This window comes from Papaver somniferum, chromosome 2, assembly GCF_003573695.1.
Source record: "Papaver somniferum cultivar HN1 chromosome 2, ASM357369v1, whole genome shotgun sequence".
Lineage (NCBI taxonomy): Eukaryota > Viridiplantae > Streptophyta > Magnoliopsida > Ranunculales > Papaveraceae > Papaver > Papaver somniferum.
Window position 1 is genome coordinate 208,856,664 of NC_039359.1, and position 27,020 is coordinate 208,883,683.

At 34.4% G+C, this 27,020-nt stretch overlaps 1 pseudogene; it reads right to left on the minus strand.

Moving 5' to 3' along the window:
* LOC113352689 lies at positions 1-26,331 on the minus strand (annotated as a pseudogene).
* Positions 26,332-27,020: the final 689 nt, after the last annotated feature.

The window sequence follows — 27,020 nt, forward strand, 5'->3', positions numbered from 1 at the left end:
TCATGAGTCCATAGCAGCTTCAAAAATTCTCTCAAATGCCTTCTCTAAGCAAATGTTGAAGAGTTTATGATTTATAAACTCTTTCTCAGCTCCGACACCTATCCTCATATTTCCCATGTAGCTCACCGTTGTTAGAAAGAGACTCTGTGTATGACAAATTTATTCATCTTCAGATAACAAAAATAAATAAATAAAATGTACGTGCTCTCTAGTATATGCGATCCTTGGATGTTAATGTAAACTAGTGACTGAGGCATCGGTGCAACTGGGGCCTATATGCCTTACTGGATTTTGAATAGCAGTGGGAATAGACTTAGGTTTTCTGTAGTGCTGCTGTTTCATGGGTGCAATTTTTGTATGAAAAAATTTAAATATACAAGGCTAATGAGGTTATGGAGATTTTTGGATGTTAGAATTTTATTTGACCCAAAAAATTCTGCCGCTGTCGTTGATATAAGGAAAAATTGATCTAGCAGCACTAATCGAAGACATTTGGCAATATTTGACGTCATCTGACCTTGGATTTAACTACGGTTAGGATAGTTACCAGATTTTCTTCTGTTTTTCCTTTTTTGCCGTATTTTGGAAGAGTATCTAAGCATATCTTTCTTTAGGCCGTAAAGAAAAATTTTTGCCGGCAGAAAATTTCTCTTATTCCGTGGAAAACCTAAATCCTATAATATTTCTTTCCTTCGAGAATTTGCTTCAAAAGAAAATTCTTCTCCCCAAGTCTTCTAGAGATTTTATTTCTCTTTGTGAAAATTGAGAACTAAAGAAATGCAAACAACATATTTCCTACCTATTGGAAACCAAAGAATAAGTAAACATGGTAGTGTTCTCTTTACAGTTCTTATGAAACTCTAATGTTTACATACCCACAATGAAAGTTACAGAAAAAACACAACAAGGGAAGGATGATTGGGTGTCTCAAATTATTGATCTTGTAAAGAATCTTGTTGTTCTATGGTCCTGTGACACCAACATTTTCAAATTCATTAACGCTAGCCTAATTTGGAGTAGTCGGGGTACTCTTATGAGTGGATAACCATGTTGATTTCTTGTCCTCAGTTCAACGAAGGAATGCTAACTCTCTGCAGTCTATTATACAATGGATTCTTTTGTGTTTCAATACAAGGCAGAACTGTTATCTTGTTACAGTCCGCTACAGTCTATGTTTTGTTCCTCGACTGCAGTCTACCTGCAATGTCTTTGTTTAGTCTACTTGCACTGGATATTTATGCTTTATTACTAGGCAGTCCCGGTTCCGTGCTGCAGTCTTTATATGGTTCTTCTACTGCAGTCTACCTGCACTAGATAGAGTGCTTCAGTTGTTTTGCGAGCAACTGCAGTTTAGTATAGTGCTTCAGTTGTTTTGGTAGCTGAATTATAAGAGTTGAATTATAACGTATCTTATTGAATTATAAGAGTTGAATTATAACTGCAGTTTAGTATAGTGCTCCGAGTATCTTATTGAATTATATATAAGAGTTGTGATATCATATGTAATATAAGATTGGTATTGCTTCAGAAGTAAGAATATCATAGTAACATTGTTAATTATTAATTATATGGGTCGTATCCATGATAAAGATCATCCATGATAGTTGACATGTCAATCGTACTTTATTTTGGTCATCAGGTCTTTCTTAGTAGGTGTCTGGAGTTGTCAGGAACAAATACTCTCACCAGATATTTGATTTTTGTAGAGGCCTTATCCTGGTCATCCGTATTGACATAATGATTGTTCTCCAATTGTGTTTGTATTGACATAATGAGTGTCAATATTTACTTGCGTCCAATTCAATTTTATTGAATTCGACATAATTTGTATTGGCATGTCTGAAATAATGTTACACGTAGTTACCTTTTCGTTTTTGTTCAACAGATATTCTTTTTCCAAAGCATTATCATTGTGAAATGTGTCATGTGTAGTTAGACTGTGATAGAGGAAGTTTCTTTCGTCAAGTATGAATCTAAAGACAAGTTTTCCCTATCACAGTTAATATTTCTTCAACACAGTCTTCTCTGTTTTTATGCAAAAGAAAATCATTCCCTAAGAGTGTTTTTATAACTTGTCTATGTCATTCAGACATAAAAGTTACCTTTACATCCACCGTTGGCAATGCCATCATTTTCGTTACTCTAATGTCATCTATAATCATTTCAGCCACTCTTCCCATTGTTGTGATTACACCATTGTTGACGGCGTCACGCAGTATTAGTTGGAGAATATAACTGTCACAAAGTATGCATTAGTTTTTCATCAGTTTTTTATTTTTTATAGGTAAACTTTCATTGCTTAATATTTCTACTTATTACCGTGCATCTATGTACCATGCCTTCCATGTAAACATTTTTTTCTATGCATCCCGAACATGCCACGTAGTACCACATAGATCCTGCTTCAATTTCAATAATTATTTCTTTAACGGTAAAAGTTGCGCCCTACATTGCATTTGATTTGCAGTGAACTGTAACTTAAATTGAATTATTTTTCAAATCTCACCTTAAAACTTTTCCTCATCATGTAACATTTTTAGTGCTTCCTTTCTTAAGGAATACACCTAAGGAACACACTGATTCAGTCTTCATGATCTACTACAGACTATCTATTGCACAAAAAAAAAAAAAAAAAAAAAAAACTGTCTCCTTGTCATTCCACTATTTTTACCAGATTCAGTGACATATTGGATAAATTGCATGATCTAACATTTATCATATTACTTTTCAAGTTTTCAACCAAAAAAAATATACACTAAGTAGAGTGATAACTGGCAAAAGCAGAGTGATTGTTAAGCAAATAAAAATGTAAAATGTATTGATAGATTTCAGTGTAAGACGAATTAAATTTTCATTGTCAACTAAACATACCATACAAAGTAATAAAAATCCCGTATGAAATAATAATTAATAATAATAGTTCTAACATTCCTCTGAGATGGCTGTGGCAAGCGACTTCCCGTCCTCGGAGTCATATAAAAAAAAATATGCAGACCCAAAAACCATTAAAGAAAAAAGTTGTGATATAGATATTCTGGCTTACTTTAGTTCATAGCTTCTTCGTGTCGTCAGCAGTACTATCGTAATGAATCCAAACCTTGTTCAGTAATTCTTCACTCGGCACTAAGATCACTTGATTAGTGCTTCTCTCACGCTCTTAGTGCCCCGCAAAAGAAGATAAACAGGGAGATTACTAAGTAAAGAAAATACTTAATGCCTTAATTGTTTATGATTTCAAAAGAATAAGAGCGTGAATAATGGAACCTTCATTTTTAAATATTAGAAATTTTATGTTGACATATCAATGTAACCTTTTCTTTTAAAATATTAGAATTTTTATCTGTCCGGCTACGATGAGTACGCGGCGCATGCTCTAAGTACGAGGCCCCCCCTCTCTGCAGGACACCTCACCCGGACAACTGATTACCAAATTTTAGAATTTTTTAAAATACTCATTTGCCCATGAATTAATTATTCCTCCTGCTGATTTTCGGCATCTTTTGCCATATTTTCCCACCGTTTCCTTTTTCTATTTCTTCTCATCTTACGGGGATTTCGATTGCTTTTCTAATTGTCAATTCCATTTTTATTTCTTCTCCATCTTATGGTTTATGCTAACAAAAAAATTTATCCTAACAATATGCATAATATAGTGATAAAAGTCATCAAATCAATTGTGTTATCATACATTTTTTGTTTTCCTTTGATCGATGTCCCTTAAAGATCATAACCAAGACCAATTGCATTTGCAAGAGATTTTAAAACCATATCTAAAAAATTGTTTCCCTCCTAAAATAACTGCAACGATCAGGATCATAACCAACAAAGATAATGGTGATTACCAATCAACACCCCTTTGTTGCCGATCAAAAAAATCAACATCCTTATTGATCATGGTGATTATAAAAATTCATGAAGTTTATTAGAAATTAATCAATCAACATCCCTGAGTGCTATACTATAATGAAAAGGAAATTTCGATCCATGAAATTCGGTAATAAAGCTCCATTGCATTGAACATTATGTGAAGCTGTTAATTTTAAAGGACAAGACTGTAATATAAAGTTTTGTGTTTGAAAGTATTAACGAAAACCGTTTTAGTTTTAATATTAGGTTGAGATGTGAGGTGTCGCCCAAAGAGGAGGGGCCTCATTCGAGTATGTGCACCGTACCATCGTAGCCGGACCGAAATTTTATGTCAACATATCAATATATTCTTTTCTGTATATTATCACGAATCAGACAATTGTGTTTTGCATCTTCTTGTTCGACGTTATTTTATGTATATCATTGAGATTTCCGTTGACATCAGTTCTTAGGTCTACTCTAATAAAAATAACCTTCAACATTTAAAACCAACAATCAAGAAAAAAACTTGAGATCATACAATTATGACTTAAGTAGGAAAAAGTGATGACTTTGTAATTAGGTTCAAGAAGCGAAATAGAAACCCGCCATTATTATTTTTGGAGAGCCAAATGAGGTGCAAAAATATCACTACACCAAAACCAGGATTTTGTAACAGTGCAACCTGTCACAGTTTATTTTTCAGTCACAGATACACCTGTGATAAGTCCTGCAATAGTTATAACTGTTATTAAATTTTGTATTCGTGATAATAATTAGGAATATTAAATTTTTTTATTAGTCACAATAATATTTGTTGACAATTTTACATACAATCACAATTATAATTCAAAGTGATGATTCCACCCGAATATTTCACCGCATCTAAATCAACCCCAAAATTATAACACTTTAATATTTTACTTGTCACTAATTTTCCCATATTTATACAAACTAATAATTATATTTCATTTCTATAAATCAAAATACAATTTTTTTTCTTTTTAATTTTCTTAAAATTAAAAAGTCATGATTTTATAGAAATTTGACTTTGACATATCTGCTTCTTCCGAAGACGGTGAAAATTACCAAACTACCCTTATCGGAATAAGTGCAATAAAAATTCCGAAGATTGTGAAAATGACCAGACTACCCTTATCGAAAATCAGTAAAGTAAATATTACAGACTGTGAAATGACTATCTTACCATATTATCCTTAATGGAAAAAAGTGCAACAAAATATTATGCAGAATGTGAAGATTACCAGACTACCCTTATCAAAAATAAGTGAAATACGTATTATAGACTGTGAAAATAACTATATTACCCTTAATGGAAATTAGTGCAAGAAATACTATGGAAACTGTGAAAATGACCAGACTACCCTTATCGGAAATAAGTAAAGTAAATATTACAGACTGTGAAAATAACCGTACAACCCTTGTAAGAAATAAGTAAAGAAAATATTACATATTATGAAAATGACCATTTACCCTTACTGGAAATAAGTGCAATAAATATTATGGAGACTGTGTAAATGACCAGACTACCCTTATTGGAAATAAGTAAAGGAAATATTACACATTTTGGAAACGACCATATTACCCTTACTATGAAAATGACCCATACTAGAAATAAGTGCAATAAATATCAAGGAGACTATGAAAATGACTATATTACCCTTACTAGAAATAAGTGCAATAAATATCACGGAGACTATGAAAACCAAACTACCCTTATCAGAAATAAGTAAGTAAATATTACAGACTATTAAAATGACTATTTTACCCTTATTCGAAACATATGCAATAAATATTATGGAGATTGTGAAAATGACCATACTACCCTTATCAGAAATAAGTAAAGTAAATATTACAAACTGTGAAAATGACCATATTACCCTTACTGGAAATAAATGCAATAAATATCATGGAGACTATGAAAATTACCAAACTACCCTTATCAAAAATAAGTGAAGTAAATATTACAGACAATGAAAATGACCACTTTACCCTTATTCGATACATATGCAATAAATATTATGGAGACTGTGAAAATGACCATATTACCCTTACTGGAAATTAGTTCAATAAATATTATTAAGAGTGTGAAAATGACCAGACTACCCTAATTAGAAATAAGTAAAGTTAATATTTCATAGTGTGAAAATGACCATATTACCCTTACTAGAAATTAATGCAATAAACGTCATGGAGACTATAAAATGACCAAACTGCCCTTATTGGAAATAAGTAAACTAAATATTACAAACTATGAAAATGATCATATTACCCTGAATGGAAATTAGTGTAATAAATATTATGGAGACTGTGAAAATGACCAGACTACCCTTATTAAAAATAAGTAAAGTAAATATTATAGACTGTGAAAATGACCATATTACCCTTAATGGAAATTAGTGGAATACTGTGAAAATGACCAGACTACCCTTATTAAAAATAAGTAAATTTAATATTTCAGACTATGAAAATGACTATAATATTTATTGCACTTATTTCCAGTAAGGGTAGTATGATCATTTTAACTATCCGTAATATTGACTTTACTTATTTCTGATAAGGATAGTCTGGTCATTTTGACAGTCTCCATAATATTTATTGTACTTATTTCCAGTAAGGGTAGTATGGTCATTTTCACTATCTGTAATATTCACTTTATTTATTTCTGATAAGGATAGTCTGGTCATTTTGACAGTCTCCATAATATTTATTGAACTTATTTCTAATAAGGGTAAAATAGTCATTTTCACAGTATGTAATATTTACTTTAGTTATTTTTAATAAGGGTAGTCTGGTCATTTTCACAGTCTCCATAATATTTATTTCACTAATTTCCAGTAAGGGTAGTATGGTCACTTTCACCGTTTGTGTGATATTTATTAGGGCTGTCAATGGGTACCCATTACCCGGAACCGGAACCGGATCCGGTAGACTTGGGTCCGGTTCCGGGTCCTAAAGTTGGACCCATTAGCAACTTAGGACCCGACGGGTAATTGCCCGATTGGCCCCGAATCTAAACGGGTCCAAACGGGTAATACCCGTTGGGTACCCGCGGGTATCGGGTACCAGTTTATTCATACTTTTATTCATGTTTTTGCTAGTTTTAGCTTTGATATGCTACTCGTTTAAAATTTTTCTCTTACATTTAATCTTTATTTAGTACATTAATAAGAAATAATAATAAATTTTATAAAAATTATTTAAATCCAAGCCAAAAAGAGACAAATATTAAGTTTTGAGGTTTTCTTAATAGTTTTCTTAAGACCCAATGGGTACCCTGGACCGGCGGGTACCCGGTATTTAACGGGTCCGGTTCTGGGTCCACAAGTGTAGGAACCGGACCCGGATCCGACCTTTATAAGTAGGGTCCGGTTCCGGGTCTAGTGATACCCGAGAGGACCCAGACCCGTTGACACCCCTAATATTTATTGCACTTATTTCCAATAAGGGTAGTTTGGTCATTTTGACAGTCTCCATAACATTTATTGCACTTATTTCCCTTAAGGGTAAAATGGTCATTTTAGCAGACTGTAATATTTATTTTACTCATTTTTATATGGGTAGTTTGGTCATTTTCATTGTCTCTGTGATATGTATTGACTTATTTCTAGTAAGGGTAATATTGTCATGTTCACAATCCGTAATATTTACGTTACTTATTTCTGATAAGGGTAGTATGGTCATTTTAACTGTCTCCATGATATTTATTGCACTAATTCCTAATAAGGGTAATATAGTCATTTTCACTGTCAGTGTGATATCTATTGCACTTATTTCTAGTAAGGGTAGTATGGTCATTTTCACAGTCTCTATAATATTTATTGCACTTATTTCCAGTAAGAATAGTATGGTCATTTTCACTGTCTGTAATATTCACTTTACTTATTTCCGATAAGGATAGTCTGGTCATTTTGATAGTGTCCATAATATTTATCGCACTTATTTTCAGTAAGGTAAAATAGTTATTTCACAATGTGTAATATTTACTTTACTTATTTTTAATAAGGGTAGTCTGGTCATTTTCACAGTCTCCATAATATTTATTTCACGAATTTTCAGTAAGGGTAGTATGGTCATTATCACCGTCTGTGTGATATTTATTGCACTTATTTCCAATAAGATAGTTTGGTCATTTTGACATTCTCCATAACATTTATTGCACTTATTTCCCCTAAGGGTAAAATGGTCATTTTAGCAGACTATAATATTTACTTTACTCATTTTTATTAGGGTAGTTTGGTCATGTTCACTGTCTCTGTGATATTTCTTGACTTATTTCTAGTAAGGGTAATATGGTCATTTTAACTGTCTGTGTGATATTTATTGACTTATTTCTAGTAAGGGTAATATGGTCATTTTGACAATCTGTAATGTTTATTTCACTTATTTCCGATAAGGGTAGTATAGTCATTTTCACTATCTCCATGATATTTATTGCACTAATTTCTAGTAAGGGTAATATGGTCATTTTCATTGTTTATACGATTTACTTCACTTATTTCCGTTAAGGGTAATATGGTGATTTTATTAATCTGTAATATTTACTTTACATATTTCCAAAATGATATATTTCGTCTCCAGTTCATCCGAACGAGAAATTCAGGTGTAACTCTAGTAATCTTGAACCTGCGATGTTCAAAACTGATATATTTCGTCTTCAGTTCATCTGAACGAGAAACCCAGGTCTATAACTCTAGTAATCTTTGAACCTGCGATGTTCAAAACTGATATATTTCGTCTCCAGTGCATCCGAACGAGAAACCCAGGTGTAACTCTAGTAATCTTTGAATCTGTGATGTTCGAAACTGATATATTTCGTCTTCAGTTCATCCGAACGAGAAACCCAGGTCTAACTCCAGTAATCTTTGAACCTGTGATGTTCGATTCTGATATATTTCGTCTTCAGTTCATCCGAACGAGAAACTCTGTTCTAACTCTAGTAATCTTTGAACCTGTGATGTTCAATTCTGATATATTTCGTCTCCAGTTCATCCAAACGAGAAACTCAGGTCTAACTCTAGTAATCTTTGAAATTGTGATGTTCAATTCTGATATATTTCGTCTCCCGTTCATCGGAACGAGAAGCTCAGTTCTAATCGAGTAATATTTGAACCCGTGATGTTCAATTCTGATATATTTTGTCTCCAGTTCATCCAAATGCTAGTAATCTTCGAACCTAGGATGTTCATAACTGGTATATTTCTTCTTCATTTCATCTAAATGAGACACTCAGGTCTAACTCTAGTAATCTTCGAACCCAGGATGTTCGAAACTGATAAATTTCTTCTTTAGTTCATCTGAATGAGAAACTCAGGTCTAACTATAGTAATCTTCGAACCTGTGATGTTCAAATCGGATATATTTCGTCACCAGGTCTTATTCGAATCATATGATCGGAAATACCAACATTAGATTTCTATTTAGAACTTAAAACATTGAAAGCAAAATATTTTAACCCAACAAAATTGATACTCGATCATCAGTAACCTCAGATATGTCAACTTATTTTATGAAAGTGGCTTTTTTTGGTTGGACAATTTTTGATTTTCTCTAAAAACACTTTTCAAAAGAACACACATACTTCTCACACACTCCTGTTAATCCGTATGAGCACTTCCAACTGCTATGAAGCAAAAATACTTCAAAGTTGGTGACGTATCCGTATCGACGCCGTATCAGTATCGGATACTTGGGGATACCTAGGGATACGTATCAGATACTCCATTTAAAGTGTCACCTTTTTTTAATTACAAAAAGGGTAGGGGATACTCCGGGATACCTCTCAGATACTTTATGAGGGGATATTTCTGATAATCTAACATTTATTTTTTATACAAAATCTATATATTTAGAAATTTATACCTACAATCTAATATTTATAGATATTTGTACTCATGAACATATCGAAGAATTATATCTAAACCTAATAACTTGTTGACTATAAAGAAAAAAAACTTGGTATTCATTTTTACGGTGCTTCAAAAAAAAAAAAAAAAAACAGTGTTAGAAAAATCTATCTTTAAAGCTTATTGGGCGCTCATGTTCTTCATGTTGTTTAGAGAGAAATCAGAGTACATATGATTTTATCCATTCAATTAACATAAGTAAGACTGAAACCCAAAATGCTGAAAGTTTGATGTTTGCAAACTTTAATATTCAAAATACTAGTATTTATCGGATTTTTTTATTTTATGATTTTTTAATCAAAACTAGTCATAAAAACCCAAGGTGACCAAACTTGTGGTACAAAAATCCCACTCAAATGTTGGGATTCATTAAAACTCCATCTTAAACTAAATTATACAAAAACCCCAAAATTTTAAAAATTTGATACAAAAACCCTAAATTTCAAAATTGGTTTCATCAAATTTTATGATGAAACCAAAAATTGGTTTCGTCAAATTCTATGAGGTTTCATCAAAATTTTGTTTTTTGGAGTTCTTGTGTTACTTTTGTTTTGGCGGGTTTTTTTGTGGATGGATAGTGACTCCTTTGGGGTTATAACTCGCGGACCGTTTTTTAATAAAATGATTTATTATATTATTGGATGGATATTATTGATAGACGCATTTATGTGTATAATATAGCTCATTTGTATATATTGTTAGTACTCGATATTGTACTTATTTGGTTATTTTATGTATTTGTAGGTGTTTTTGGAAAATAATCTCTTGCGGCGAATTTGGCTAAAAATGTGTCATTTGGACCTCCGTTGATAACGTACCGGAAGCGCCTCAGAAGTGTACCGGAAGTATCCCAGAAATACCCCGGAGGAACCCCGAAAAAAGTGCGGAAAATGCCCCAGAGGACACTTGCTATACGGACCCTTGATTTTGGATAAGGGGTAACCTAATTACTAAGGGGTGACCCATTTCCAGGCAGCTGCTAAAGGGACACCAGAACTGGATAGGGGGAGATCACATTTCTTCACGTTTTCAAATTAATGTTTTGGCGGGAAACTTCATGCATGTTTACTGGCAGAGTTGGATTCGATTAATGGACGGTTTCTAAAGAGATTCAACCCCCAAAATCAGTTGGGCTGGATGTGAATGGACTAACCAGAGATGGTACATGTGTTTTGATCGATCACATTGGGCTGGAATAGCCGGGAGAAGAAATCAGAGTCCAAATAGGACACGTATGGTTCTGTTTACGTTTCAAAGATTTTTTTGAGGAGATTCTGGGAGAGTTTTACGCTAAAGAAAACTCTACTTGGTCCTGTTCAAGTCTTGAGAGAGTTTTGGGGCAATATAATAGCTCATAAACGCGTACAGGGAGATCAGAGAGAGATATTCTCTCAACAGCGCAGAGAAGAAAAAGAAAAGAAAAAGTCGGATTCAGTAGAGATTTTTGGGGATTAAAAGACTATATAAGAGTTGGTTCAAGTCATAGAAAGGTTGGAAAGTTTTAGAAAAGTTTTGGAGAGAGTTTAGAGGTCAGGAGAGACGAGAGAATCGAGTTACAGAGAGATTTTGTTGCTGCTGCTGCCAGCCATTGAAGACCTTCAAGAACACGAAGAACAGACTCTCAGAGTCAGTCGTTCTTTAACAGTCTTAAACAGCAGTATCCCGTGTTCTTCATTACAGCAGTACCGAAGTGTCGTTCTTCAACAGTGCAAACAACGAACTCTCTGTGTCGTTGTTATACAACACTTGTGTTGTATCGATTATTTTCAGCACTACCCCTTTGTAACAGTGACGCTGCAACAGTATAACAGCGTTACAAACTTCAGTTATCAATTATTTTCATCAATAAAAACACTTATTTAGCCATGAATACATCTTGTGAGTGTGTTTTTGAGATGAGAAGCTAAACCCAATCCCAGGGGTGACAGAGGAAGCCATTCTCACAATAATTATGTGGTAATCTCTATTTATTAATTTATGCAATATTTTTATATGATTAATTGCATTGATAAAAATGATTTAAATGGTTTTTATTACTCAACTGTGTTTTCCCTTGATAATGCATGCTTAGTTTTAGACTCTTGATGCATTATACTTGTGATTAACATTTGATATTTTGGAAAATATGCTCTTGGCAATATTTAGAATCAACCCAATTATTTAAATTGCATAGTAAAAAAATATTAGATCACATAAGTATTGTTGATTGGTGGAATCTTAACCCCTATTTCTCCATAAAATTTTACTTCAGTTTGCTATTTTTCCTAAATTTTATTTAAATCTAGAAATTTTGTTACCTTCACAAGTCTGAAAAGAACCTGTTTACCACTACAACTACAAACATCATTTGAAAACCATCAATTATTACATTAAATTAGTTGGAAGCCTAACAAGATAAGCTCCAACGACATACTATTACATTAATTGAACAGGTTGCTGTGCTAACCTACCAGCATATCCCGTATCCCTATTTTATGAAAATTGACGAATCTCAGTATCAGTGTCACCGTATCCGTATTCCCGTATCAGTATCGGTGCATCATTTCTTCCAACCAAATGTTTATCGTCCATTTTTTTGATGGATAAAGATCAGCCGTTAGATCTTACGTTCTTTTTTAGCTTTGTCATACGGATCGGTGACCTGTCCCAAATATACGCAAAAATTCATTACTTTGGCACACGTACACCATACCACACTTGAACTAACCCTAATAGATCCTTATCCTTTTTAATTTTACTCTATCCTTCCTTCCCTTATCTCTCAGCGGCGGAACTCCTGGCTTATCCTCTTCTTCTTCTTCTTCTTCTTCTTCTTCTTCTTCTTCTTCTTCTTCTTCTTCTTCTCCTCTCTGCAGCGGAACTAATCTGTAATTAATTTATACAACGATTCAAGAAGTCAATGATAATAACAAATAAGAAAATCTTAGATCATTTTCTTAATCTACAATATATCATGCCAGAGAGGAAAGAAACGAAAGGTAAATCTTTCAGTCCCTGTATCTCTAGAATTAGTATGTTTAGGGTTCTTAAATTTTTTGATTTTAGTTAATCTTTTTTTTTTTCAAATCTTAATTTGTACCTAATTGACTGGATGAACAAATAAGAGAAGTGGGTTTGTTTTGAAAATTGAATTTCAGTTAACCCACTAAAGTTTTTTTAATGGTACTTTAGTAGGGGTGATAATCTTTAGTATGTTAATTAGGGTTTGTTGGATTCTATTCTTCATATGTTTAGGGTTCTTAAAGTTTAATTTTTTTTTTGTTTCAAATCTTAATTTTGTATCTAATCGAACTGGATGAACTAATAGGAGAAGTGGGTTTGTTTTGAAAATTGAATTCCAGTTGACCCTTGTTAATTTTTTAACGATAGTTTAGCAGGGTGATAATTGTTAGTTGTTCATTGGGTGACCTCTTTAGATGTATCTTTATTTTTCCTTTCTCATGTTATGTTTGTTATTTTGTACAACACATCTCTTTTTTAATGAAATGTCAATGTGATATCTGATACAGGACAAGGTACAATTGAAGGGTCTGTCAAGGAGAAGAACCTGGTGATATCTATACGCATATTTATTTAAGTTTGCCTCTGACTTGGAATCCAAAGCTTATTTATAGCTTTGAGCATGTTTGCTTGGGACGTAATTTTTCACTAATAAGTTTTAATTATAGTTATTAGATAAACTTTTGTTTTTAAGTAGGCTAGTAAATATTTTCAGACATGGTTTTGTTGTCTTATGTTCGTGTGTAACACAAATCCACTTCCATATTGTGTTTACTTGATTTTTTAAGATCAACAAGAATCTTTAATTTTTCTTTTACATGCGGTTTATACATTTCAAATTATACTGTCCAGCAAGAAACAAGAATTGCACTATAAATGACTATTATACTTCCTGACTCTAATATCATCTGGCTTTGCAAATGGTTAGTAGATTTAAGTGCCTTAAAAATCCATATGCTAGTCATCACGGTATCCTTATTTTTATTTGTTAGTTCTCCAATGTGTAATTTCACCACACTTTAGTACCCTATTGGCGGTTCCTAGCTTTTGTCTTGCTGTTGTTTTCTGTGAATAGAGATGAATGGATGGGTACCTTTATATTTTTTACTGTTGGATTCTGCTTGATTTTGTTCTTACAGAACACCTGTTGGTTTATCATATATGTGCTTGATATAGAGGCAGCACGCTCTGACTGTTAATTTCTTAGAGTAAAGTGATATCTATGACATGTTGGAACTGTGAATATAATGTTGGCTAGAAAATATTTTCAGACAGGCTTTTTTGTCTTATGTTCTAATGTGACACAATTCACTCCCATATTGTGTTTACTTGACTATGTAAGGTCAGCCATAATTCTTAGTTTAAATGAATTTTGTTAATTTCAATTCATACTTTGTTTAGGAAGAATCACACGTTGGCATTATAAATGCATGTTATACTTTTCTAACTCCAGGTGTCCTGCCCCTGATTACCTAACTTTGTACGATCAACATGAATAATTAGTTTAATTCCTTTTACATGCATTTTTGACATTTAAATTTATACTCTATTAGGAAAAACACACATTTGCACTATAATGGCGATTATGCTTTTCTGACTCTAATATCATTAGCTATGCAATGGGTGGTAGATTTAATTGCTTGAATATCAATATGCTAGTTGCTTCTGTACCTTTATTTCTCTTTCTTAGTTCTCCAATTTGTAACTTCATCACACCTAAGTGCCACATATTACTTGCTGGTTTAGCAGTTCTTTTACATAAACAACTTCAGGTGTCAACCATGTTTGTTTTGATACCTGAAATTGGTTCCCATCTTACTGAATCTAGGTTCCCAACTTTTGTTGTTGTTGTTGTTGTTTTTGTTGTTGTTGTTGTTGTTGTCTATGAATGGATTCTACATGATTTCGTTATGTAAGAACAACTTGTGTTAAGCACCCTGGAGATCTATCATTTCTAACTTTTAATTTATCTGACACGATGCAGATGAAAGGCTCAATGAAATCGTTGGAAGTGCATACTATGTTGCACCTGAGGTTCTACATAGATCTTATATTGGTGGGATATCATATATACTTTTGGAAGTCGTCCGTTCTGGGCTCGCCCAGAGTCTGGAATTTTTCGGGCCTTTAGGGAGGACTCAAGTTTCGATGAACCTCCTTGGCCTTCTTTATCTTCTGAAGCTAAGCATTTTTTTTCAAGCTTATATTGAATAAAGACCCACGTAAACGAGTGATGGATGCTGAGGCATTAAGTTAATATTCTCATCTTGTTAAAAAGGATTGCTGAATTTCTTTCTTTGTGATCCTAATTATATTTCTCTTGGCAGGTCATCCTTGGATTAGTAACTACAATAATATTCAGGCTCATGAAAGCCTATATGCGCTCATCATCTCTACATAAAGCTGCGTTAAGAGTGAGTACTTTAATATTCTCAAAATTTGCTTTGTTGTTGATCATGTCTCATAATTTGTTTTGTCCACGCCCCTTGCTTTTCAGGCATTCTCCAACCTTGTGGTTTACTTTTATGGAAGCCATGCTTGGTACAACAACCCTGCAGATGGAAGTTTCTATGTTGCAACAGGTTGTTCTGAGGCAGGACAACTACTCTTAAAGCCATACAGTTGCTCTTCAGAATGTGGAATCCACTATTACCGAACTAAGTGAGATATTTACACAGCTGGCGACAATGGTTGCACATCAAGGGGAACTGGCTATCAGGTATCTTATTCTTACTGTAAGGAGAACAGTTCATATCCCCCTTGTGATATTAGTATTTGCATACCAACGGCATTCCACAAAAGTAATTCCCTTATAGTCCTCTTCTTTCCCTGTTTTCTTCATTTATGTTTTCACGATTGTTGCATGATTGTATACCCGGTACTGATGAGCCAATTGCTGTTTACATGACCTAGATCTAGGTTTAATCTGTCAAATTACCTGATACATGTGCTTCGACTTTGCGCTAATGTACTGACTTGACCTTATCTTAATTATTGACTTGAACTTATGTTAAGGAGGGAATATGAAGTATACTTTAGTAGCTTATTTTGTTCTACTGTGTATTAAGAACTGAACAAAGTCATTGTACTGATGTTGATTTTCTTTGCAGGAAGGACGTTCTTTGTCGTATGTGAACCAGAGACACAACACATGGATGCTTTACTTGATATCATTTATGAAGTATTGTCCAAGTTCATCATCATCGAAATCAGAATTTCATCCTTTTTTGTGTAATTTTAAACCTAATGGATACAATGAATGAATACCTTTTGGAGAACTTCCTCTATACTGCAGTAGGAGGAATCCGACCCTCTGTGGTAAGCATTGATACTCATTTACCCTAAAATCTCTTCACCAGTCTGAATTTCGTGTTACATGGTCCCTTTATCTACTTTTTCACAGCTTCAGAAATCTATTGACATACTTTTAACTTTTTTCTGCAGTTTGAAGTCCTAACGCTTTTGAGTTTGTGTTCAATTGTGATATACAGGTAAAGTGTTTATTCACTATTTTTTAGTTGTCATCCTAAAATACAACCTTTGTTAGGGAAGTTTAGGTCTGATCATGGTTTGTGTTGATTTATAGAGGCAGCATATGCTGTCCTTGCAGGTATTTTTCGGTATTGTTGGGACTTGAACTGACTACGCATTTTTGTTTCTTGGTTTTACAAGTTTGTTTTGTCTATATCCGATTGAATTTAAGTTAGAGATCAAAGACATAAATGGTGAAGTTTGGCGGGTAAATTTCTATATTGTATGAATAATTTTGAACTTTCTTAGTTAGGTTTGCAAAAGAATTTCAGATTGAGCACTCAATTTACTGCTGAAAAATGTTTGACTTATTTTGAAATTATAACTCTTGTCTGAGACTAATGAATAAGATTGAATTGTTTTTGGATAAATTACTTTCTTTGAGCTTCTACATTGAATGTATTGACTTCCTTTATGCAGTTTGTGAATGTATGAATTGCAATTCCAAAAAGAATGGCCTGCAATTGGGTTTCAAGTTTAATTGTATTGTAGGCTTGTACATTGGAAGTACGAGTCCAGGATGAGGACCAGTATTATAGGCCTGTAAACTGGAAGCCCAGGTCTATAATCATCACCTGGGCTGTACTTTTTTTAATTGTAATTAAAGAATTGTCACGGGAAAAACCGTAACACAAATTGTTAGTAAAACAAACACGTGTCTTATAAGTAATGTTGCAAAATAACAGTAACACTTATATCCGTTACTTTAGTCGTAACAAGAAAATGACACGTGTCTCTTGGTGAATTGTTGTAGTTATGGTGTAACAGTTAAAATCGTTGGTTTATATGTGATATTAAAACACGTGTCGCTATCATAAAATTAGGTCAATTGTGACAGTTCTTTATTGTTACGTTTCTTTTATGTGACTGTATCTGTATTTTGTTACAGATAATACCGTTACAAATAAAATCACAATTATTAATAACGGGCTATTTAATACGTTACAAATTCAATTATAACAGGTACACCTGTGACAAAATCCTGTAAATGGTGTTGTGTATGTGAGAATCCATCAAGTTCAACATACCGGTTATTAGAGACTCCTACACAAAATAGAAGGTTATATATACCATTCCAGGTGCAACATTTTTTCCAAACTTATCCAAGTATGAGCTACACAGAGCAGCTGGAAGAACTTCCATAATTCATAGGGATTGTCGTATTGGCCTATACCTGATTTCTTCCATGTTATTCAGTAATTAATTACACCCGCAAGATTTAAACCTCAACTAAATCACGACAAATCATAATAACTTTAAATTAAGATTACCTAGATACACAGAAGTACAAAGGTAAAACCATTATAGCTGGTACATAAATAAACAACATAATAGAAATCAAGTTCTTCAGATAGGGGAAATCAAGTTCTTCAGATAGGGGAGAAGAAGAAAAAGAAGCAATAAGAGATGACTCATGAGACATTCCAATGTTGCAATAATGGTTGATCATGACCAACCAAAAAAAAAAGATTGATCATGCAGTGCTAGATTCCAAACAGGCAAACATTAAGTAGAACAGAGGTTATTAAGGGAAAAGAAAAATCATCTAGCGGATAGCTAACAAAATATATTCTATCAGTCTCTAGCTTATGTTAGAGTGACGACATGCAACACAATCAATAAAACTTGTGTTTTCTAAATTGCCTTGCCAGATGGATACCAAAAAAAAATAAATACATAAAAATACGGTAAGAATATGAGATAAACCAACCTTCTAATGGTAAGCCAATAAACATCTCCAAAATCACTCAAAAGTCAAAGTTAAAATTAAACGTAAAATCTGAATCAAAGTTGTTATGCTCACAAAAACAAATACAAATTAATGTCAGGAGAAAAGTTGATGAATCTCATTAAGAAGGAAATAGTAACTTGAAATCTTAAACGTAAATAGAATTAGTCTTTCATCTTTTATAGAATTTTGACCTTTTACCTTCATTTTTCTTTTTATCTTCAATTGCATGGTTTCCAGCAGAAAAAACCTCTTTGATAGGCCTGTCAATGGAAATCCGTTAACCGTTAGCCGAATCCGATTACCCGGTTGCCGTTACGTTTAGTTCCATTATATCCGTTATCCGTTATCCGTTACCGATAATGTAGCGGTTAATTTTATTCGACGGTGACGGCAACGAAAGACCTATTTCCGTTAGCCTTAGTTCCGTTAACCGCTAACGTGTGCCTAGCACGTGTAACATTCATCTATACCTAGGTTACTATACTCGAATGAACATCATTTTCATCTTCTTCTGTTCTTCAACTCACAAACGAGAGAAGAAAAACTCACCCCTCAGTCGATTAGAAAACTAGGGTCATCTCCTTCCTTTCAATTCGAGCAAAATCATCATCTGCAAATTGGCTGAAGTAAATGAGGCAGTGATGGTTTTATATTCTCATGTTGTTGTTGATGTCTTCGTCTGCCGATAACAAGATGAGAAGTGATTTCTTAGATAGTTGAGACTGAGCAGTGGTGTTGAATAAATGCGTTAACAGAGAAATGAAACTGCGAAGAGTATAGATGCATGTTGGTTGGCAATGGCGTTGGATGATAAGTTGCGACATGGACTGAATTGTGCAAGGATCAATTGGGTGAGCTGTGCATTCGATGGTGGTAGATGATTATGGCTATAACATTGGATTCAAGAAGGTGGTTCTGGTTATGAGTCTGTTGGTGACTGATTGGATATACATGGATAGAGAAGTTTGCTGAGACATCGATTGGTGGAGCTGGGTTATTCATTTTCTAAAGTGGGGTTTGTTCTCTGTGTGTCAATGGAGAAAAAGAAGAAGCTTCTGTTGTATTAGTTTTTAATGAATGGTTGATGATGGCCATGAGTTAATGGCCTGGACTGAATTCGTATGTGGGATTTCGGTTAGTGGTTTTGATTGTTGTAAATCATCGACAACATCAACAGATGGAGTTTACTCACAAAAAGGAGCTAGTGATGCTATTGTTGGCCTTACAAAGACACAAGAGAAAGATGAATCAAACTGGTGATGGATGTGATCTGAAATACAGGGAAATGGTTTTGTTCTGATCATGGTGGCTCTATACAGTTCTCGTGACGTGAAAGAAGAGATGGCAGTCCTGTGACATACCGGTTAATACCGGAAAATTAACCGTTACCCGATAAGTCCGTCGTAACGGCAATGGTTTTGGATTTTACAATTCCGTCGGCATTTAACGGATAACGGTTAATCTCTAATTTAAACGGCAAAGGTAGCGGCAGAGCCATTATTTGTTACGTTAAGTGCCGTTGACAGGCCTACTCTTTGATCATTTTATGTAGTATGGTTTGTTTTCACAACATATTTCATTAAGTAACTTAAATCATTGGAATTTGCGTAAAGGATCAAGGCAAGGGCTGTAGGCCCCGACTGATTTATCTCGACCGGTAAAACATTGGAATTGCGTAAAGGACCAAGGCCGGAGCCTACTTCCACGACTGATTTGACCCAACCGATAAAACAATGGAATTTGCGTAAAGGACCAAGGTCGGGGTTGTAGGTCCCGGCTAATTTGACCTGATCGATTAAATTATGATATTTGCGTAGAGGTCCAAGAGTCCTGGCTAATTTGACCCGACCGATAAAAACACTAGAATTTTCCTAAAGGACCACGGGGGTTGATTTTACCCGACCGATAAAACCCTGGAATTTGCATAAAGGATCACCGCAGGAGATGTAACACTGGCATTTGTGTAAACTCTGATATTTTAACATGAGTATATTTAAATATATATTGATTAGAGGACATAAATAATTACTAGGTCGTTCCAAATGGTTGGAGCTGTAGGTCACGGCTATTATGACTGGGCTCCACCTGTTACACTTATTAACTAAACATGATATTTTAACCTGGTTATATTTAAATACTGATGGGGGACACGAACCGGAAAATATGAACAACACAGAAAAATGTTGATAGAGGTTGAGCCGGGCCGTAGGCCCCGGTGATACCTAGTAATAACCATAATATTATCAAAGTATTTAGGTTGTATTAGCAATCGAATTGGCATCCGTAGAATGTATAATCTAGAGAATACATAGAAGGTATGGGTGTTCGGTCTTGCATGGGGTAACATCGATCATCGCAGATATGCACCAAGGATATCTATCGAGATCACACATGAGACAGTTACAACTACTGAAGGTTCTGTTACTTCTGTAAAAGAATAACTGAGAGTCTAGCTAGCACAATCGAAGTACGTATACAGAGAACCAATCTCAGTGTGTGGATGATGTGAAAGCAAAAACGCTAAAAATCCACATGGAGAGCATAAAAAATGTAATCAATTACTCCCTCCGTAAGGAAATTAAGAGAACTAATCATTGAAAGTGGTCCTCATGACACTTGTCAATAAAAGAAGTGAAGTGAAATGGTCCCCATGACATTTGTCAGCAAAAGAAGTATAGTGAAATGGTCCACATGACACTTGTCATCAAAAGAAGTTAAGAGAAAAGTGGTCCCAGAATACTAAAGTAACATTTGATTTCCCCAATTAGGAAACCAGCCTATTTTTTATTTTAGGAAACCATCCTATTAAAAAGGAACGGATGGAGTAATATATTAAGCAGCAAAAACAACTAACATTTATTACTTGTCTGTAAAATAACCCATTTTTCCCTTTATAACTCCACCATTTCTTGGTATTTTTCCCCCAAAAAATTGAAAACACCCAAGAATTACTTCAAAAAACAATTAGTTTAACCTTACAAAAAAGAAAATATGTTTGTTTTAGGGTTTACCTTTTTCTCTTTGGCGATATAAACTCTTCCAGGCATAAATAGATTTAGCCCATCTTCTTTTTCTTGAAGGTGAATAAACTGTAGTTTTTGATACAGTAAAGAAGGTTCCTAAGAGATTACCTACAGTGGGAGAAATAGAGAAATGTAACAAATTCAACTAAAAATAAATAATAGATATGTTTATAAATAAGTAACAGATATGTTTATAGTTTGAAAAAATATATAACTTCGCAACCACTTAGAGAACCTTACACCTCTAACTTGTATAATAAAAACGAAAAGTGGAGAGATGATAATAACAACGAAAATTAAGAACATATTAGCCTTAGAGATTAGATATATGTACCTTATAAATCTTTTCATATTTTTCTTTAGAAACTGCGAAGGAAAAATTCTGGTGTTGTCGTCGAAAAGATCTGACCTTGCTTCCGTAGCATGCTATTTTCATTCTCGAGGCTATCAGATCGTTGCCCTGTCATCCAAAAAGAATACTTAAATATCAAAGAATCGATCACGAAAATAATCAAAAAGAAAACTTGTAACCCTAAAAAGCGATATTGCATAAAAAAAATCAAGAGATAACGAAAGATTTTCATGTATTAAGTTGACCAAGTATAGAGTTCTTAAACTGTAAAAACTTCTGGTGTTAGCCCGTCCAAGTAAAGTAAGTAAATGGACAATTCAAAGACAATATTTCGCTTAATTATCTCCATGAGTAAAATTCCTTTTTTTACTGATTTTATTTACATAAATCTAAAGATTCGTATATTTTCATAAATTCCATATATTTTCCACAAGATTTTCTCTGAAAATATTGTCTTTCTTAAATGCCGTGTAAAAACCATCCCACGATAAATATGGAATCAATGCCGCGTAAAAGTATTACTTTTTGTTTTCTTATATGTCTTGATTTTGGCATAAAATTTAAAATAGGAAAATTTGCTAAATTTGGCATCAAAATGCCGATGAAAGAATCTCATGAAAGTTTATCTCCATTATTATTTTTTTCCTAAAGATTTTCGTGGAATTTTTAATATCAGCTATATATGACATTTTATTTACGGTTAATCGGAAGGCCTGCATTTTATGAAAATCATGTCAACACGGTGTAAGAAAATCCCAACCATACCGACTAATACGATGCATCAGATCGTATCAACCCTATTAAAAATTAACGAAAACGAAATGTAGGGCGGTTTTTGTTCACCGATCAATGAGAGGGGAGATTACTGCAACTCCAGACGTGGAGTGAGAGATGGGGTGGGGTATTTAGATTGTTGATAAGTCACGCTTATCTGAGACAAACAATCCAGACTGGCATATACATATACGTATAGTTTATCACAAAGGCATGCAGGCTAGCAATTCTGAGTCTTTAGTTAATAATAATATAAGGACAATATAGGCTACCTAAACACTCTGGCTACATATTTTGATAGAATCTAAATCAATATTGGAAAAATTAATTCTGAGTTTACCAGAGGAGCATTCACCGGCATGAAGTAGATACCTTAACAGGATGATTTGCTAGAGAAAATTTGTCCACCGGTCCTATCAAATTTGATATGCCCAAGCTTGACTTCCATAAGATATTACGTACGTATTTCGAGGTTTCCTGCATGCATTTTTGAGGAAAATATTATGTATCAATTAATAGACTTTTAGCTATATATCACATTCACATGAGAGCAATATATACACAGACTGATTGCAATAGTTACCTCTGGACCTCTTAATTTTCTCATTAGCTGGAGTAATTTACCCGTTAAATAGACGACTAAGGAGTCCTTCTTCCTTGTGTTCATTTTCTTAGCTTCGGATACAAATTCTAGTGGGCTGGAAGCATCAGGGATGGAGACATGGAAAAAGGCGAAGTTTTTACCCCATGGTCCTTTGGTTTCTGGTTTCACCATATCCTGGACTGATTGATATGTGGTTATTTCCCTAGTGTTGAGTACAACTAGAGCTGTTGAACGTGTGTTACAAGAATCCTTGTTTGCGGTCTCCATATATAGTCGTATTCCATAAAATATTATACCAACCATCACATCGTTAATCGTCTGTTATAGAAAAAAGAAAATACTAAAAGGATTGAGGACACCATGAACACAAAATTGATACTGTGTTATCTAACGCTTACCTCATATAGTTTTGTCTACAACTTATATAAAAATGAAGGGAAGAAGTGAAAGACTTAAATCTTACCCCACCAAGCTTTGCCTTGATTTCTTTGATTTGATCAAGAGAAAAAGTGACAGTAGAGATTGAAACTGGCCTAAACTCTACTCCCTCTTTAGATGACCTGATAGGGCTAGCTTGATCTTCCAAATTATTACCTTCCAAAGACTCCAAGTGAAATCTGTAATAGTGTTCTTGAATACAGACAAAATCTCTATAACATTCTTTTTCTTATTCATGTGATCATCTGGTCGAATCTTTGGAAAACTTAAAGGAAGCGAAGGATTATCAGATCTTTGTAAGCAGCTAAAGAGAGCACCCATGAGTGAATATCCATACCTAGTGCATGATGAAGTTTAAACACAAGTGTCCCAGCCGCATTACTTGTAGGGTACTTGAATAGGTAAATCTCCCATAATGGTCTACTCTGTGGTAGTCGCTCAATAGCTATCTGTGACAAATATTCTTGAAAGTATTCATCGTAACATTCCACCGATAACCCTTCTGCAAACAACGGAACCTGGATGTGGTTGTCGAGATTGACGCTAACTTTCTTCCAGTGTTTCTCACCGTTTTTTCCTGTAACCTGCATGGCAAGCCTATATGAAATTTTCACCGATCTAAATTTAGTATCAGTTAAATATGTATTATTAACTACTTAACTGATTCTTCTGGATCTGACTCATCTAAATGTAACTTATTACATCTGACTTAAAATAATAAAATATTGGAGTTAGAGATTTTCAAGTAGACATATTACCAACAGATCCGATACAAAATAACCTGACTCAAATAACTCTGGATCAAATATATGAGCCGAATCAGACCTCGAGTTAGACATCATCAAAAAAAAAAAAAGGAACAATTTGACATCTAACTTGGCACGAGTTAAATACCGAGTCAGATCCAAACAAACAAGGTTGAAAACTCAAATTAAATATATGTATATGTTAGGAAATAGAAATTTGAGTGTGTCAACAGAGCGTGTGACTGGTCAGTGTGCAAAATGTGTGTGTGTGTAACTGTTAGGTGTCAGTCTGTAGTTGGTGTATAACCGGCTGTGTTGGATTGGTTACCTGTTTAACCAGTCATTTATTTCAGGTGTATTTAGTGTGTGTTCTTCAAGAGAGTCTGTAAGAAATGAATTGAATCGAAATCAAAATAACACAAAAACTGTGGAGATTGTCTAAGAACATTTTATCTCTCAACATGGTATCAGATACCGATTCAAAACCCTAATTTCATTCGTTCTTCTCAAATCTTTTCTTTTCAATGGAAAAATCAGATAAACACATCCCTCTGACCTTCAAACCCCCATCGAAATTATCTACCACCAATTATATTTTATGGAAATCTCAAACTGCTCCACTACTTAAGAGCTACAACCTACTTCGATTTGTTGATGGATCTCTCTATTGTCCTGTCAAATACTATCGTCGAACCTCTGCAGAAGGAGCTAAAATCATCTTCGATGCAGATTTTGTTGATACTGATCCAGAGAATGAATTCGTTCCAAATCCAGCTTATGAATATTGGGTAAATCAAGGCTCTGCTCTGTTACCATGTTGAGAGATAAAATGCCGTTAGACAATCTCCACAGGTTTTGTGTTATCTTGATTTCGATTCAATTCATTTCTTACAGACTCTCTTGAAGAACATACACTAAATACACCTGAAATAAATGATTGGTTAAACAGGTAACCAAGCCAACACAGACGGTTACACACCAACTACAGACTGACACCTAACAGTTACACACACACACATTTTGCACACTGACCAGTCACACGCTCTGTTGACACACTCGAATTCTTATTTCCTAACGCATGGGCATGTGGACAAGAAACTCTATGGCCTATCCCACGAGATTCAAGATAAGTAGAAACATTCCTATATTCACCTCCCCAATCTGATTGAACAAATATAATCTTTCTAGACAGTTGGTTCTCAACAAATTTTTTGAATTTAATAAAAGTAGGGAGCACTTCAAATTTATAAGTAAGTGGATATAACCATGTAAATCTGCTAAAAGACTCAATGAAAGACACATAATATTTGTAGCCATTCACAGAACATAATGGATAAACCCACAAATCTGAGTAAATCAAATCTAGAGGACCAGTTACTAGTTGTTGAAGAAGATGGATAAGGGAGAGCATGACTCTTAGCTGACTGACAAGAAGTACAAACTGTAGAAGATAAATGAGAGTCAATAACCTCATTGACTGATGACAGAACATGCTTGAGAGTCTTGTAGGCTGGATGACCAAGTTTGTTATGCCAAGTTGCTGTAGAAGACAATCCAGATGAAAAGGCTTGCTTAAGTTGTGCTGATGTAAACTCCATGTGGTATAAGCCATCTTTAACAGGACCAGTAGGAAGGACTTTGTTGGTAACCACATCCTTAATAAAAAATTTGTCAGAATAAAATTGGAAATAGCTTTTTACTTTGTCAGAGAATTAGTTGCTTCCAAATCGCTGGTTGTGCGCTTCTTATCTACACAGGATCAACTGGCAGATATCTTCACCAAAGGACGCTCTACAACACGCTTCTCCAATCTGACTCAAGCTCAGTGTCTCTGCTCCTGCATAGATTCTGAGCTTGCGGGGGTGTTAGGAAATAGAAATTCGAGTGTGTCAAAAGAGCGTGTGACTGGTTAGTGTGTAAAATGTGTGTGTGTGTAATTGTTAGGTGTCGATCTGTAATTGGTGTGTAACCGGCTGTGTTGGATTGGTTACCTGTTTAACCAGTCATTTATTTCAGGTGTATTTAGTGTATGTTCTTCAAGAGAATCTGTAAGAAATGAATTGAATCGAAATCAAAATAACACAAAACCTGTGGAGATTGTCTAACGACATTTTATCTCTCAACAGTATCATTCACTAGGACTATAGCATTTAGAAAGAGTACCAAGAGGGAAGAGAAGCGTGGATGGATTGGGAGGAAGACATTCTTAAGCAATGACTTAGTTTGAGAGTCATCGATTGGAATTTCAAATTTCAAAACTGCAAGAATACTCACGGAGAGTGAAGAACTGCTGTAATATTCTCCGGTTGGAGTGGATGGTTCCAGATACTCATCTTCTTCATCGATGGATGACGACATAATTTTTCTGGTTTAGAGTACTCTATTTCTATTCTTTACTAGGTTTTAATGTCCTTCCAATTCTGCTTTGTGGAGATTGTATTAATAGTACTGCATGCACATCCACTACCCTGTAGTATGTACTATCGCAGAATATTGATAAATTTCGTGGGTACAGTACAAATACTGTGGCATATCATAAATACGATGAGGGGCAACTTATTAAAACTCTTGTGTCCATCCGTCCATACATATGAACTTAAATACATGGACCCTCCCGCATGGAAATGTTTGTAGCTGTGTCAATAGTTGATCCATATATTTTGCTGGTCATACATAGTACGTACATTGATTTAAATATATGGACCCTCCGGCGTAATGTTTGTAGCTGTGCCATTGACAGGTCGTACCCGTTCTCCTAGTTTATTCATATATTTCCTTTTTGAATTTATAAGAAAAGAAACGGAAAAGCCTTTACAACCTCTGCACGATAGCCCCTGCAATACCCCTACCCAGCATCAAACAGGCGACTAGAAACAGCAGCAATACCATAGGTTGCAGGTATAGAGAGTTTCAAGGTTACAAGATGAACTACTAAGGTTCTGACCTTGCCAACTAACAGGGGAGGTGATAGTAGACATCTTACAAGCTACGGCTAAATTAGAAGGTAGATTAGGAGTTGCTGGCTTATAGAATGATTATGTTTTTGT